The sequence below is a fragment of the Manis pentadactyla genome, chromosome 5, assembly GCF_030020395.1.
Source record: "Manis pentadactyla isolate mManPen7 chromosome 5, mManPen7.hap1, whole genome shotgun sequence".
NCBI classification, from domain to species: domain Eukaryota; kingdom Metazoa; phylum Chordata; class Mammalia; order Pholidota; family Manidae; genus Manis; species Manis pentadactyla.
The window spans coordinates 21970200-21986800 of NC_080023.1; positions in this window are offsets into that span (position 1 = coordinate 21970200).

Consider the following 16601-nt stretch of genomic DNA (forward strand, 5'->3'; position numbering starts at 1 on the left):
GCATTCAGCTTTCTGCTACTTGGTGAGGAGAGGCTGTCACTTCACCCTTTGTTCTCTGCCAGCCCTAGGCACCCACCTTCTAGACCGCTGTCCAGAGCAGTGTGCCAGCATAACACCTGTGCTAGCCTCTGTGCCTCTCCATCCAGGAGTCTCCTGAGCACCCTTCAGAGCCTCCAAGCCATAGGGAATGAGATGAGGTCCTTTCTTTTGACCAGGCACACGCATTACAGTCTGGTTGCCTCACACCCCACCGAGGGGGATTCACTGGTAAGCCTCCCATTTTCTCACACCTTCCAATGGACAGTGAATGCTGGTCTCCTTACTTTGAAATCACTCCACACCTCAGGGGAGATTTGAAATGCAGCACATGTCCCTGTTCATCTGTCATCTCCACTCTACTCTTCCTCAGATTCGCCTTTGTCCTTTTTCCAGAAGTGGAAGAGTGACTGCAGAAACGAGGTACCCTGGGCTGTTTCTACATTTGGGGTCACAGTCTCACTTGTCACCTACATTTGGGGTCCCCTTGTCTGCCTGAAGGCCTCTGTCTAGCCACTGAAAAAGGTGCTTTCTTATAGGTCAAGCCTGAGGAATGGGGTCCTCTGCTCATTTTTCTTAGGCTGTTCATTGGATGCTTGCCACATGCCTTGAGCTCTGTGCCTCGCAGGCTGCATGGCGGTAAATCTTATGAGCTCCTCCTGAGAAGTCGGCATGGGCTCTCTGCTGCATTTGCAGAGGATGGGATGAGGCCTGACAAAGTTGAATGACCTGGCCAGGCCAGTTACTGGTAGCCTGAGACTCTCACCCTTAGGAGTTTCATTCTACCAGCTCAATAAATAATGAGAAGCTGAATATTTCATGTGGGAAAGCACTATTGTATGTTTACCCAGCTCTGTCTTTGGTCTGTTTCTTTCTCCCCTCCATGAGAAAGATTCATCCCTCAAGCCACAATGAACTGATTATTCTCTGTTGCTTCCTGCCCCTGTGTCTTAGGGAATTGTTCCTTCTTCAATTCTCCTGACTATCTGGAAATCTCCAAATCATTTTTCAGTGCTCATCTTTAATATGTTCCTCCTTCTATCTCATCACCCCCCACATCCTCCTTGGAGAATGAATTGTTCCCCCAGGGTGGTGCATGCAAAAGCCATTGTGTGGGGTCCTTATTATAATACTTGTGCGGTGGTGAGCAGAGCTCTCCTCTTCTGATAGCCCTCCCCTTCAGGTTAGAACAATTCAATCTGTATATACTTTACAATCACTATGTGCATTACATCTTGCATTTCTTGTTTCTCCTCTCCCCTGCCCTCTGTCTATATCAATTACATATTTTCCAATAACGACATATTAGAATTAGGATATGGCCAGTGATCTGACCTTTTAATTTTGCATTGTAAACTCAGGGATGCAGGTCTAGGTAGAATATTTTTTCATCTGTTTAGTCCTAAGTACTTGTCTGTTTGTCTTGCATATAATAAGCTATTGAATAAATGAATAAATAAATGAATAAGTGTTGTACCAAGAGGAATGTGATTATGATAAATGAAATGTACTTGACTTATGGCTTCCTAGGGTTTGGGGCATTTGCTTGGAAGTTTTCTTTCAAAACTCTGTGACATGGAATTTTGGTTTCAGTGAATCAGACAAGTTTTACTACTTTTTGACCTCCCACATGTGACTGCCTCTTCTTAACTGGGTAACTCTGTGCATGAGTCAGTTGAACCTTTGTTTTCTTATCTGGAAATATGGGATAGTAGGATCTATATGCTTCAGAGATTTGGGAAGGTTTATAACTGTTAAGTACTATGCCTATTTAAGATATTTCTTTTAGGATTACTGGAATCTTTACATGTCACAGAGCTGACCTAGGTTGCTAATGAGTAATTGATGCTCTCACTCTGGAGCACTGATGTTAACCACAGGGCAGATTCCTTTTCATCCTCCTCTGCAGCATAACTTTTTTTAGGTATTCACCCCTCCCCATGCAGCCATATGCTTTAGCATAAGCTGACCCCCAACTCCTATAAGGATAGCTGGGTGATTGCCATTTGCCTTGTAAGTAATGTGTTAAGAAAAGTCATGAAATCTCATCAGTGAGCTGTCAGGGGAAAATATTCTGAGAGCTTCTTGGAAAGGTTTCATTGCTGGTAAAGGAGAGCTTTAGGTTCTGACTTTCAGAATTATGTTTGCTCAGGTCACAGAGAAAACCACACTCAGGGGATTACAAGCTTCATTAATAGTAATAAAGAGCAAGCATTCTTCAAAAATAAATGAACAACACATACATAAGTAAAACAGAGAGAGAGCCGTAGGGAGAGATGGCCTCTCTTCTTCCTGTGGGCATCATGATTTGGATGGGACACCTGATTCAGTCGTTGGGGTCCCACTCAGAGGCTCTACTGATCCTGAGGATTCTGCAAAGGCAAGGGTTGGAGGAAGCATGGACCCCAAATGACATTTTGAGTCTCTGAATCACCCAACCCAGAAGCCTACCTACCCTGGACTATCATTTAGGGCAGAAAATATATTCTCAGATTATTTTAGCCTGCTAGAGTGCTTGTTTCTGTTGCCTGCAACCATTGCCACCCAGCTTCATGTTATTATACCCTAGTTGCCTCTGTCCTTCCCAGTAAACCATTTACCTCTTGCATTTTTTGCTATTCCTCTGCAATGCTAATATTCCCATCCAGGAAGGGCTCTCTTCTTTTTGTAGCTTCAATGACTTTTCTGCAAACCTCTTTCCTACTTGGCTTAGTTGGACTATCTTAAAGGCAGATATCAGTTCATTTCTTCATTAACTTATTAAATTGCAAATATATGCAAAACATCTTCAGGGGTAGACACTAAGTCAGCCTCTGGGGATGTAACAATGAACAAATGAGATCATTACTTAAGCTTAGAGAGCATTTTTCTGGCCACCAATGAAAGAGGATGGGTTCTGAGAAAGTTGAAGAGAAGGGGAAATACATCATTTGCTCTTGAGGGATGTTGCCTCAAGAGGAACCATGAGTTTTCTAATTATCCCTAAAATTAGAAAGAATGGCTAAGGTGAGCAGTCATCTTTTTCTAGTTGAATGCTAAACTCATTTTTCTCATTCCTAATTCTTCTGGAGAAAGGAACACCTCTCCAGTATTAATGCTACCAAAGAAATGTAGGAACTGGGAACCAGCAGGAGGCAAGTACTGTTAGCATAGAGACAGGACACAGGAACAGCAGGTGAGGAGCGTGGGTCTGGACTGCAGCCCTCATAGGCTTCCAGCTGGTTAATGTTTTGAAGTAAGCTGTTGGTTTTCTCTGGTTGTTACATTTTCAAGAGTAGGATTGAATGTTGTCTAACCTCCCCCTGACCTCTTGCCATATGGAATTTTCCCATTGTGATTAATAAAGCTCAGAATCAATCATGAAACAATTAACAAATACACCCCAAATTCACTTAAGACAGATAAAAGGGAGGGATGTAATTGACAAATAGAGGCATTATTTTTACTCATAAAGATGAGGAACACTGGAGTTTTATAAATGTAAACAAGTTATATTGGCTGCCAGAATCCAAGTTTTAGCAATGTGACCAAAGCTCATACAAATTCTCAAATAATTGTTCACTTCCTTTTTCAGGCAGTGGCAGCTCATGAATCAGGGCTGGTGGGCCATTTTCTTGTTGCTGATTTTCCTCCCAGGCTTCAGGGAGAGAAATGGCTACAACCAATTAGTGCTTCGGTTATGGGCCCTTAGATGCTATTATTTGCTCTGTGTTCATTTCGTCCTTATGAATCTCTTGGGTGTGGGTGTTAAGAGGTGGCATGAATGCCATCTTCCCAAGTTCTGCTCGCCGAGCCATGAACACATATCCATTGATAGAGAGAGAGTACATATAGTGCATTGTCTAAACTGAGGGCATTCTGGCTAGTGAATGAGGATGTCATTAATAATTATGCTCGGGAATCACGGTAAACTGGGGCTGGCTTGACAAAAACTGGGCTTTATGCATACACTATCCATTGAGCAACAGTTATGTATAATTGAAAAGATTATATATAATATGGAGATATTGATCCCTTTCTGAGTCACCACTATTAGCAAGGCACCACCTTCTCCACTAGCCAACACAGTGGTCTACAAACGCCCCTGGACTCCACCTCCCACACTGTGAGGTTTTTATGAATCCCTTTAAATGTCTGGTTCACTTGCTTTATTTGAAATAACAAATGTTGGATGGCGAATTGCCTCACAGGAAGTCCCTTCAATTTGTCCCTTCACTAAAAATTAAATGAGTGAATCATTCCTCCTTTATCCCCTATTCAATATAATTAATTCTAATCTTTTGCATTTTCATTTTCTCCATGTTTGATTCCATCATTTAAAAGACACCAACAGAGAGAGTCCTTTTAAAGTAAGTGGAATAATTGTGCTGCTCCTGCTATTCTGTGGAAAGGCTGTTGAAAAAATACCATGCCCCGATCTCAAACACTAAATAGTTCAGAAGTGAGACCTTCAAAATCTGATTGAAGGGATCACACTGAGAATTGTTTTTATCTTGGCTTTTATACTCTCTGATGTGCCCTATCTTCCCAGCACAGCGCTTTACTCTGGGAGAATATTAAGCATGGACTTCTTAGTTAATTAGTTAATATTATGGATAGTTTCATTTTTATATTTCCAACTCATTGTTTCTGGCATTGAAGGGTATAATAAATAAATTTCAATTTTATAGCAAGTAATCTGACTATTGAGATAACCTGAAAAGTGCTTCAGTAATTGCCTCTGTGCATACAAAGCTTGTCACTACCATGGAGGAAGAAGACATTTCAGGACATTTCAAGGCCCCCAAGTTGGAGGAAAGGGTCCTGACTGCCCTGGCTCATAACGAATAATTTAAACAGTCTGTTTGATCCAAAAATTTTAAGTGCCTTCTTATCCATAAGCTCTCTTCTTTCTGAGGAGCTACCATCCCTGATGGTAAGGTATTCATAGAGACATTACATATAGTAATTATAATAAAAATAGCACACTACATTTGCACGGCAAATTATAATTTACAAAGTCATTTTGCATACTTATTATCTCATATGACCCTTTCCACAACCATTGAAATAAGTGTTTTTTGGCAAAGAATGTTATGAGTTCATAACATTCTATTTTCTTTTTCTCCTGGGCAAATATAAGACATTTTCCTGGCTTCCTTAGGGTTCGTTATGCCCGTGTTCTGGCCAATGGATTGGGTGGCAGATATATACCATTTCTAAACCTGACCCATTTAAAACCCCTGTCCATTCTTAATATTTTGATTTTCTCCCATTAATTAGTTGGTTTCAAAGAATCTAGGACTTCAGTAACCCCTAGGGCAGGGGTCAGAAAACCATGAGCAGTGGGTCAAATCTGTCCTGCTATCTGTTTTTAATATATAAAGTTTTGTTGAAACTCAACCACATTGAAATGTTTACATAGTGCCAATGGCTACTTTTGTACTATAATGGCAGAGATGAGTTGTTTTTACGTATGGCCTGTAAAGCCTGAAATATTTGCTGTTGGGCCCTTTACCAATAGGAAAGGGGATGACAGATCCTCAGGGTAGAAGGAACCTGGGTCCCTGAATTACTGTGTGAAAGTCTGCAGGCTAGACACCCATACTGAACAGTTATGTGAACAAGAAATGACCTTATGTTGTGTTAAGACACTGAGGTTTTAATTGACCTATACCCAATTTACTGATGAGGTAATGAGGCTCAGAGAAGTTAAGTTACTTATTTCAGCTCACAGAGTCAGAAACTAGTAGTGGTAGACAATTTAGAAGTTGAACCTACATAGGTATTTCAATTCTAATGCCCATGTAGTTTTCAACACATCTCAGATGTCCTTATTGAACATATATAAAAAACATAGAGCATAATACTATGAACTAAACCAAATACACGCCTAAAATGGAGTAAGTCTTTCTTGGTCAGGAGTAGCTAATGTGCCTCTCAAACTTTCCAACAGGATTTAGAAACTGTACTGGAAGGAGGAACGTTGCCATATCCTTGTTTTGCAGGCTTTGTAAGACTGGGGCTTGGCAGAGTCAGCTGATTTCCGAAATTAGTGATACAAATTATGACAGTCCAGTAATAATAAACACATTGTGAAGAGTTAAAAAGAGGTGTTCAAATAGTCTTCAGTGACTCTCTTTCAGGCTATGTCAACAGAAAGTGAACAACAAAAAAAGGAAACCCATCAAAAAAGAAATCAATAAAGAGAACTTAGGGTAGGGATCAGGCTGTCTAGAAAACCACTGGGTCTTCAACTGCTGACTACCTGATTACCATCTTTGAAGAGGGGTTTAGATCTGGGATTTCAGGTTTAGTTAGCATCTTGGTCATTTGTAGACATGCTGAGGTACTGTTAACTGGTGGGTACCTTCTGTTGGGCAGAATCCCACTAAAAATCTAATCCCAATTGTTATTTGACCTCTGTTCATTTGAGGCTTATACCATTTCCTTCTGTTTGGAGGAATTCAGAACTGATAACAGGAGATTTTGGGAGTGAGGCATAACTGAGGGCTAGGGGTATAGTGGACCCCAAGGGCATGGATTGTCAGGATGCTGTGTATAGCTGGCAATAAAAATCGATTTCAGATGATGCAATAACTCTCAGGGCACCAGAGGAGATAGGGCAGGCAAATCACATACACACTGATTTATATTACTGGTCTTTGATTTGTATACCATGTTAGTATAATATGAATAGAACCTGGGGATCCAGAAAGCCCAGTCTCACTGTAGGGTCACAGTTAAATGAGTATAGTCCAACATTCTGAAATAATACAAAAATTACAATTGTATTTGATTAAAAAATATCAAAAGATCTCCATTTCATTATCCATGACAGTATTTTTTAAATTCTTTCTCCACATTCCTCTCATTCTCCTGCTTGGTTGCCACAGTATCTGTTGATGCCTCATTTTTTGTTTTCTTTCCTTTTAGTTGTCTGTAAAATGCTTTCCATGAATTGGCCACATCCATTTCTGTGTGCTCTATTTTGCTTTCCCCATTCCCTTTTTCTTTGAACACTCTGCAAAATGTTTCCTTCAGTGGTAGATTGGGTATGGGTTGAGCAAAGCGAAGGGTTATATATACTCATACAGTAATTACTTTTGCCCCTGTTATATTAGAAACGCAAAATTAAGAGAAAATATTTGAAGACAAAGTATAACTAAATTATAAAATTCTTGCCTAAAACCAACTAGCCTCTGTTTTATATTAAGCAGAAGTTATTAACTTTATTGGCTTGGGAACCGATAAGCCTTGATCTCCTTTACTTTCAGGTATATGGCCTTTGCAAGGTCCATTGGAGATTACATCAGGGTTGCTTGAGAGCAGTCGTTCAACACCCAGTGCTTCTCATTTTTGTGAAATAATAAGATGCTGTGAATCATTATTAGATGCATTCTAAAGTATCTGCCCACCCATCACCTATTCCTAACCACCCCATCAATCTTCTCTATTCATTCTGGCATGGAGACTTATTCTAGCCAAACAAGACAACCGAGAAAGAGCATTTATTCAAGCTAGACGTGAACAAAGTGGCTCTAAACAAATGGTGTGGGAACTGCCTTACCAGTGCCACTATCACAAAATACTTGTGTGATAAATAAGGTCAATGTATTCTGGAAATAATGTCCAGGAACCTTGTTCTTGACAGGCACATAAGTATACATGAGGAAGTTCCATCGTTGGAGGTATTCCAGTTTAATTAATTGATGTCTGCAGTACCAAAGAGACCATGAAAAACTCAAGGTAAGTGAAATGGTATGTAACAAAAGTTACTTCTTCCTTTTAGCTGCCTTAAAGGGAAGTTAGCCTTGAATTTGGGAACATATTGTGTTGAATCACATGTAAGTGCTCTTTTTCTGGTAAAAAAATGGCTGACTATCAGGAATTTCACTTGGGTTAGGCTAGTGTATACTTTCCCTTTGGTTAAAATAGTTTGTAAGATACTTAATAGTCATATAACTGTTGTATTTGACATCCCACTTTAGTGAAGGAAGCACATTGTTTGAGGCTAGAACATAATGGGCATTTGGGAGTCTTGTCAATGTGTGCCTTATTGCATTCTCTTAGAGAAGACATTCCACCCATCTTTGCCTAAGTTTTCTTGTCTTTAAGTGGAGATTAAAATTTATAGGAATTTGGGGACTTTGAAGGAAGGATTAAATGCAATAACCTGTGGGAAAAGTGCTTATCACAGGGTCATCACACAAGTAAACCTTCCCCCAAACATGCTGTTTTGGTTAACACAGACTATTGTAATCAGGTCACGTGTAAATTCATTAGAAAGGAGTGGGTACCACACATCATCAGTTAACACCCTCTAGAGGCCACTGAACTCAGCTCGGTGAAACAAATACTCAGAGAAACTTCTGTCTACTAGGCATTGTGCTAGGAGCTGGGGATAGAAGCAAGATAATTGCAAAATTGAAGTCATTCTTTGATCTTCTCTTTAGCTTCAAATGGCACTTGGAATTCTTACATGCACATGATTAATATGCAGGCACTGGGTATCAGAAAACACATTTAAAACATATTAACAAATCCTGCTTGATTTGGTTTTAGAAAGAGGCATTGATTTAAATGGAGCAACTTTTTCTCTCTCAAGGTTATATTTGTGAAATATTAGGCTACAAACCATGGGCACGATGTCATACATTTTACTCATTTATTCATTCCCCTGATGCAGCACCACGTGTGACCTTGCTCAGCTATACAAACTGTGAAATAAAAGATTACCCAAACACCGCAGGATATGTATAAGGAATTATTTTGCGAGTCATAGCTGATTTCTCAGTGCTTGTTTTTCTCTTTCAGCTGAGCAGACGATTTTTTTCTTGCTGTGAATTCCCCTAGATGGCACTAGAGAATACTATATTTATGTGGTTATATAATATGCCTAAGTAGATGAGGGGAAGTAATTTTTATTTTTCTGCAAATAAATGTTAATAAGAATTTGAGCAGGATGGAATGTAATGTGCAAGGTTAGCATTTATGCCTTTTGTATTTAAAAGATATACTGGCTACTCCTTGAAAAGGAAAATTGGTAGTTATAACTGTGTATATGTCAGAGCTGGTCTTTGGTATTTTATTTTAATTTATTTTATTTAAAATTTTTTATTTAGGTATTATTGATATACACTCTTATGAAGGTTTCACATGAAACAATGTGGTTACTACATTTACCCATATTATCCATACCCCATTGCAGTCACTGTCCATCAGTGTAGTAAGATGCCACAGATTCACTATTTGCCTTCTCTGTCCTACATTGTTTTCCCCGTGACCCCTCACACCATGTGTATGAAACATAATACCTCTCAGTCCCCATCTCCTTCCCTCCTGACCTGCCCTCCCACACCCCTCCCCTTTGGTAACCACTAGTCCATTCTTGGGTTCTGTGTGTCTGCTGCTGTTTTTTAACTTCCATTTTTGCTTTGTTGTTATACACCACAAATGAGGGAAATCATTTTGTACTTGTCTTTCTCTACCTTTTCACTGAGCATAATACCCTCTAGCTCCATCCATGTTACTGCAAATGGTAGGATTTGTTTCTTTCTTATGGCTGAATAATAGTCCATTGTGTATATGTACCACCTCTTCTTTATCCATTCATCTACTGATGGACACTTCGGTTGGTTCCATATCTTGGCTATTGTAAATAGTGCTGCGATAAAAATAGGGGTGCATATGTCTTTTTGAGTCTGAGAAGTTGTATTCTTTGGGTAAATTCCAAGGAGTGGGATTCCTTGGTCAAATGGTATTCCTAATTTTAGTTTTTTGAGGAATCTCCATATTGCTTTCCACAATGGTTGAACTAGCTTACATTCCCACCAGCAGTGGGAGAAAGGTTCCCCTTTCTCCACATCCTTACCAGCTGGTCTTTGGTATTTTAATCAGAATAACATTCATTTGATGAAGTCAAAAGACATGTAGAAACAGCAGAAATTCTGAGGCTGATAGTTGGCCCAGATGACATTTATAACAGAGTTGTGTAACACAGTATCAGCGTTGCACAGGATAGGAGGGATCTGAGTGAGGGCCCTGAATTCAGAGGGCCCAGGAGATAGGCAGGTGAGAAATGCAAAGAGGCCTGGATATAAGACAATGGATGTGTTGGCATGTGTGACAGTGAGAAACAGTGTACTTGCAGGTCCAGTGCAGCCTACAGGCTGTAAGCTGGCAACTTTTGCACATCTAAGCCTGATAGTATTTAGATCAGAAATCTAAGGCTGAAATAATGTGTCTTACCCCGGGTTACAGTTATTCAATGACAAAGTTAGGCCTCAAATTCCACTGTTGCTGGCTCCATTCTCTCCCCCTTAAAACCATACTATAATGTGCCAGTGATGTCTCCTGCATCTCCTGCCCCTCCAACCACCCCGCTGTTGTTTCTGGGTTCCCTTCAGAAGTCCAGTGTCCTTGTATCATGTGACAGTTTGGCCACCCTGAGTTGCAGGTGGCTTGAGTGCTCCCAAGTCAAGAGGCTTAAACAAGGCAATTTTGTTCCTTCCTACTAGGCAACTGGAGGTAGGGCAGCTCCAGGGCTTGCTGTTCGGCAGCTCAGTGATTTCCATCTTTCACTCTGCCATCCTTTCATTCTCAGTTTTTGCACCCATGGATGAAAGTAGGTGTTGCAGCTATGGACATAACCATATTCAGTGGTGGAAGGGGAACCTTCTCTTCCCTGGGTCTCTTTTATGGTGTGAGGAAGCCTTTCTCAGAAGCTCCCAGCAAACTTTCCCTCATGTCTCCCTTGCCAGAACTAAGTGACCCTGTCCACTATACCACTGACTGCCAATGTGAAGGGACAACCCCACTTGTCTGGAAGCTCTCAAGTGGGCAAGGTAGCCCTCTGGCAGAAGGGTTTGGAAATGGGCAAGAATGTTCTTGGTTTACAAAGTGACTAAGTGTCTCTGTGATGTATTTAGGGCCCAGGACCCAGGAACAAGAAGTGTCTTGTGACATTCAGTTCAGTCCCTTAGGATGGAGGATCATCTTACCCGAATGACAGTATTATCCCTGTTGAGAAACTGGAGTCCACTTGCTACCGGGTCACAGGGAAAGGGATCAACTACCCAGCCAATGAGGACTCTGACAACAGGGAGGAAAGGAGGTGTGGCTACTGAGTAAACATTAACAGCCCACTTCTCCCAGTGCCTGCTTGGGTCCTGTGTTACCAGTTCTGGAATTCTGTCCAAGTAGCATAAGGCCAAGGGCTCAAAGAAGGCCAGCCTCATCACAATAAAATAAAATAATACACTAACCATCAGAAGTTTCCTTGGATAATGTGAACAGGGAAAGAGCTTTTATTCTTCTTCAAAATATAGTAGATATGATACCAAATAGTGCTTTTATTTGCCACTGGGGTAAGGATGGGAGGAAGCAGATAACTGGTGAGGGTGGATGGGTTGGTTTGTTGGTTTGATTTTTGCAGGGATGGGCAGATAGGGGTACCCCTGGAGCTAAAAAATGGCACTGAATTTCTTCCAGGTTCCTGAGTGTCTTGGGAGAGAATTACAAAGGTGAGGCATTAACATCATTTTATGGAAAGGACACAGGCTCTGAAGCCATAGAGTCTTTGGTTAGCAAATACAGGCTCATTATGAACTATATGACCTCAGGACAGTCACTAAAGGTCTCTGAGCCATAATTATGCCTCTTCAAAATATGGTCAGCAACCCTACCTGGCAACTTGTCACTGTGATCACACAGGGAAGCAGAAGGCAAGTCTGGAGCCCAGTGCCCAGTAAATGTCGAGTCCCATCTCCTTTGCTTGGACATGACATTGTCATGATTTACTCATCCTCTCTTACCACATAAGGTTGCAAGATTTAGCAAATTAAAACAGAGGACTCCCCACTGAATGTGAAATTCTGATAAATAACAAATAATTGGTTAGTATATGTATGCCCTGTCCAGTTTGGGATATACATAAACTAACCAATTATTTGTTTATCTGAACTTTACATCTAACTGGGTGTCCTGTATTTTATCAACACTATCCCTATACACCCCCCTCTTCCCTGGGTTCTCTCCAGCCAAGGAATAAATAAATGAAGCCTAACTTAAAGATCATTCTCTCACTCAAATGTTTTAACCTTAGTGGGAAACTGGAAGACGGATGAACAGCATTTTCAGCTTCTTTTAGTGGACAAGCACCCTCTGGGCTCAGGAGGCGAGGACCTAGCCTTGACTGAGACATGAGCAGGTCTCAACAGCCATCTTCATCTTATGAACTTTGTGATTAATCTTCTTCCAGAGTGTTTTTTTTTTCGGTTGGCTGTTCATGTCTGCATAGATCTGCAGTAAATACTGTACTGCACTGCTGAAAAGGGAGGAAAAACATTACCATCTGCATCTACAGCTTGCAAATTACAGCTTGCAATCACCTGCTATTAAATAAAGACACTTTAACAATATTTTGGGTTTTAAATTAGCAATTTACATCACAAGACTCTGAAAATACTAGTCTTTTAATACTGCAATTTTCTTTCCTTTTAACCAGGCATCAACATGTATTGCATTTTTTAAAAAAGCAATACAAAGTAATGTTTATTTAAACAATAGCCACCAATGGTATGAGACACACAGATGGAAATCCAATAGTTCCATGCTCAGCAGGCGGCTTTACTGGGGGACCCTGATGGGGCTGCAACTCTCTAATTTACATCACGGGGGGGAATCTGGGCATGGAGGATTTTTTTTTTTTTAACTGCTTGGTCACACCAGGCTATGTGTCATGTAAGAAAGTGGTCTCAAGCCAGGAATTAGAGGCAAAGTCTTTGTTTGAAGGAGGCTGGAAGCAAAAAGGCTAAAAGGGAGAGAGTTCAAGTAGGAGTATTTTGCTTTGTCACTTGACATCAAGGCTGAATTGGAGGGGACTGGCGTTTGTACAAAGCACACTAGATGTAAAACAAGATGGGATTTGGAAACGCGCAAAGAGAGAAAGATCAAGCAGCTTTGTGTCTCATGGACACTAGTTATATAGACAGAGGGTTATATCCATATCTAAATATAGTGGTTTGTCTTCAAGTTCTTATTATTGGACCTTACTCCCCCTTTCTCTTGACATCTGAGTTAGGAATGGGAACATGCCAGGAGCTGGCACACGTTGCAAAGAGATAAGTATAAGCTTTGCAGTGTGAGTCACTGGGTTGTAAATTCCATCACACAAACAAAAGGAATTAGAGCATTATAACCATTAGCAGGCAGCCTGTCTTCCTGCATGTCCCTGTCTCTTCCATGCATTCAGCTGCTGTTGACAAACAGCTGCTTCTCACATCTCTCCTAGATTGAGGGCTGCCTTCAGTACTAGTTTTTCTTCAATCCTAAAAAATGGATACTACTCTCGTCTTTGTTTACACCTTGCCATTATTTTTTACTTCTCATAACCCAAGAAACCTGCCTAAATCTTAAATTCTTTCCTTTTCATGATGTACAGAATTTTGATTCCTACACAAGCTATGTGCTTAGTAAATGTTGAATACTATTTTTTTTTATGAGTAGTAAAGGTTTAGTGCTATATCACACAAAATTCTAGTTCGAAAGGGAAAGAGTCTTTGAGGAAAACATATAGTTTAGATTTGGGCTCATTCCATGAGCATGTAGTGGGTGATTGGTCTAGAGGTGTGGAAAGTGTTACGTCCTTTCTAGGTTCCATTAATTATGCTGTTCAGTTCACAGGTTCAGTCATGAGTCAAACCAAATACAGCTCCAGCAGAGCCAGCTTGAGGCTTTGAGTGATTTAACCTGGAGAAGCAGCAAATTGAGTGAGTCTTAGATTTTTTCAGTCCTCTTAGGTTTATTGGTCACCTCTGATGCCATTTATCACCGTATCTTATTATCTCTGTTAAGGTCTAATGTTAGGCTCTCTGTTTAAGGATTAAATTGGTTTCAATCTAATCTTCTAAATAGAATTTAGATGATTTGGGGCCCTGCTCAACTGTTTCCTGACCAGAGGGCTTTGCTCAGGTCCTTTTATTAGGTGTTATTTATAGCACTCTTTGAGGATAGAATCAAGGGATAATGAATAGATTTTTATTTTGTGTTGATTACATACACATCCTTTTTAAAGGCTGTTAGAAAGTAAATGTACAACTTACCACCAAAGTATAGCACTGGAGTCATTCTCATTTACTTAAATAGAAACTGCAAAGAATAGAATTCTTTCCTTAAAGGTATATATGCATTCTTGAGCGACAGAAAAGCCCTTGAATGTGTGTTTCTAGATGTTCTGGATTTTTGACCTATCTCATGTCTTTTAATGAACATTATGTATGGATAGCACTTCAGTGTAATCATTGTCTGAAACAAAAACCATCACCAGCATCTCTGGGTGATCAAACTTTGAATGTTCTCTCAGTGGTGCGTGTTGTTTCCTGTATGTGTGTTTGTCACAGACGCCACGGTACGGTTGCAGAATGTCATCAGTCCTCAGATGTTCCCCTGCCTGGTTCAACAGGGGTTGGACTGAGGATAGAGTAAGACAGTGTGAACTGTCTTTGGGTGCTTGCAAACTGTGAAATGCTATTTTTAAAAGTTTTTTTTTGGCTAAAAATTCACTCATCCTTTTTATTTTATTTATTTATTTATTTATTTAATTTTTTTACTGTTTTTTAAATTTTTATATTATTTTGGTATCATTAACCTACAATTACAGAAAGAACATTATGTTTACTAGGTTCCCCCCTTCAACAAGTCCCCCCCCACATACCCCTTCATAGTCACTGTCCGTCTGTGTAGTAAGATGCTGTAAAATCACTACTTGTCTTCTCTGTGTTGCACAGCCCTCCCCGTGTCCCCCATGCACTATACATGCTAACCGTAATGCCCCCTTTCTTTTTCCCCGCCCTTATCCCTCCCTTCCCACCCATCCTCCCCAGTCCCTTTCCCTTTGGTAACTGTTAGTCCATTCTTGAGTTCTGTGATTCTGCTGCTGTTTTGTTCCTTCAGTTTTCCTTTGTTCATATTCTCCACATATGAGTGAAATCATTTGGTACTTGTCCTTCTCCGCTTGGCTTATTTCACTGAGCATAATACCCTCTAGCTCCATCCATGTTGTTGCAAATGGTAGGATCTGTTTTTTTCTTATGGCTGCGTAATATTCCATTGTGTATATGTACCACATCCATTCATCTACTGATGGACATTTAGGTTGCTTCCCTATCTTGGTTATTGTAAACAGTGCAGCGATAAACATAGGGGTGCATCTGTCTTTTTCAAACTGGAGTGCTGCATTCTTAGGGTAAATTCCTAGGAGTGGAATTCCTGGGTCAAATGGTATTTCTATTTTGAGCATTCTGAGGAACCTCCATACTGCTTTCCACAATGGTTGAACTAGTTTACATTCCCACCAGCAGTGTAGGAGGGTTCCCCTTTTTTCACAACCTCGCCAACATTTGTTATTGTTTGTCTTTTCGATGATGGCGATCCTTACTGGTGTGAGGTGATATCTCATTGTGGTTTTAATTTGCATTTCTCTGATGATTAGCAATGTGGAGCATCTTTTCATGTGCCTGTTGGCCATCTGGATTTCTTCTTTAGAGAACTGTCTATTCAGCTCCTCTGCCCATTTTTTAAATGGATTATTTGCTTTTTGTTTGTTGAGGCGTATGAGCTCTTTATATATTTTGGATGTTAATCCTTTGTTGAATCTGTCATTTTTGAATATGTTCTCCCATACTGTAGGATACCTTTTTGTTCTATTGATGGTGTCCTTTGCTGTAGAGAAGCTTTTTAGCTTGATATAGTCCCACTTGTTCATTTTTGCCTTTGTTTCCCTTGCCCAGGGAGATATGTTCATGAAAAAGTCACTCATGTCTATGTCTAAGAGATTTTTGCCTATGTTTTTTTCTAAGAGTTTTATGGTTTCATGACTTACATTCAGGTCTTGATCCATTTGGAGTTTACTTTTGTGTATGGGGTTAGACAGTGATCCAGTTTCATTCTCCTACATGTAGCTGTCCAGTTTTGCCAGCACCATCTGTTGAAGAGACTGTCATTTCGCCATTGTATGTCCATGGTTCCTTTGTCAAATATTAATTGACCATATATGTTTGGGTTAATGTCTGGAGTCTCTATTCTGTTCCATTGGTCTGTGGCTCTGTTCTTGTGCCAGTACAAAATTGTCTTGATTACTGTGGCTTTGTAGTAGAGCTTGAAGTTGGGAAGCGAGATCCCCCCCACTTTATTCTGCTTTCTCAGGATTGCGTTGGCTATTCGGGGTCTTTGACGGTTCCATATGAATTTTTGAACTATTTGTTCCAGTTCATTGAAGAATGCTGTTGGTAGTTTGATAGGGATTGCATTCAATCTGTATATTGCTTTGGGCAGCATGGCCATTTTGACAATATTAATTCTTCCTAGCCAGGAGCATGGGATGAGTTTCCATTTGTTAGTGACCTCTTTCATTTCTCTTAAGAGTGTCTTGTAGTTTTCAGGGTATAGGTATTTCACTAACTTGGTTAGGTTTATTCCTAAGTATTTTATTCTTTTTATTTCTTTATTTTTTTATTTTTTTTTATTGAAGGGTAGTTGACAAACAGTATTACATTAGTTTCAGGTGTACAACACAGTGATTCAAC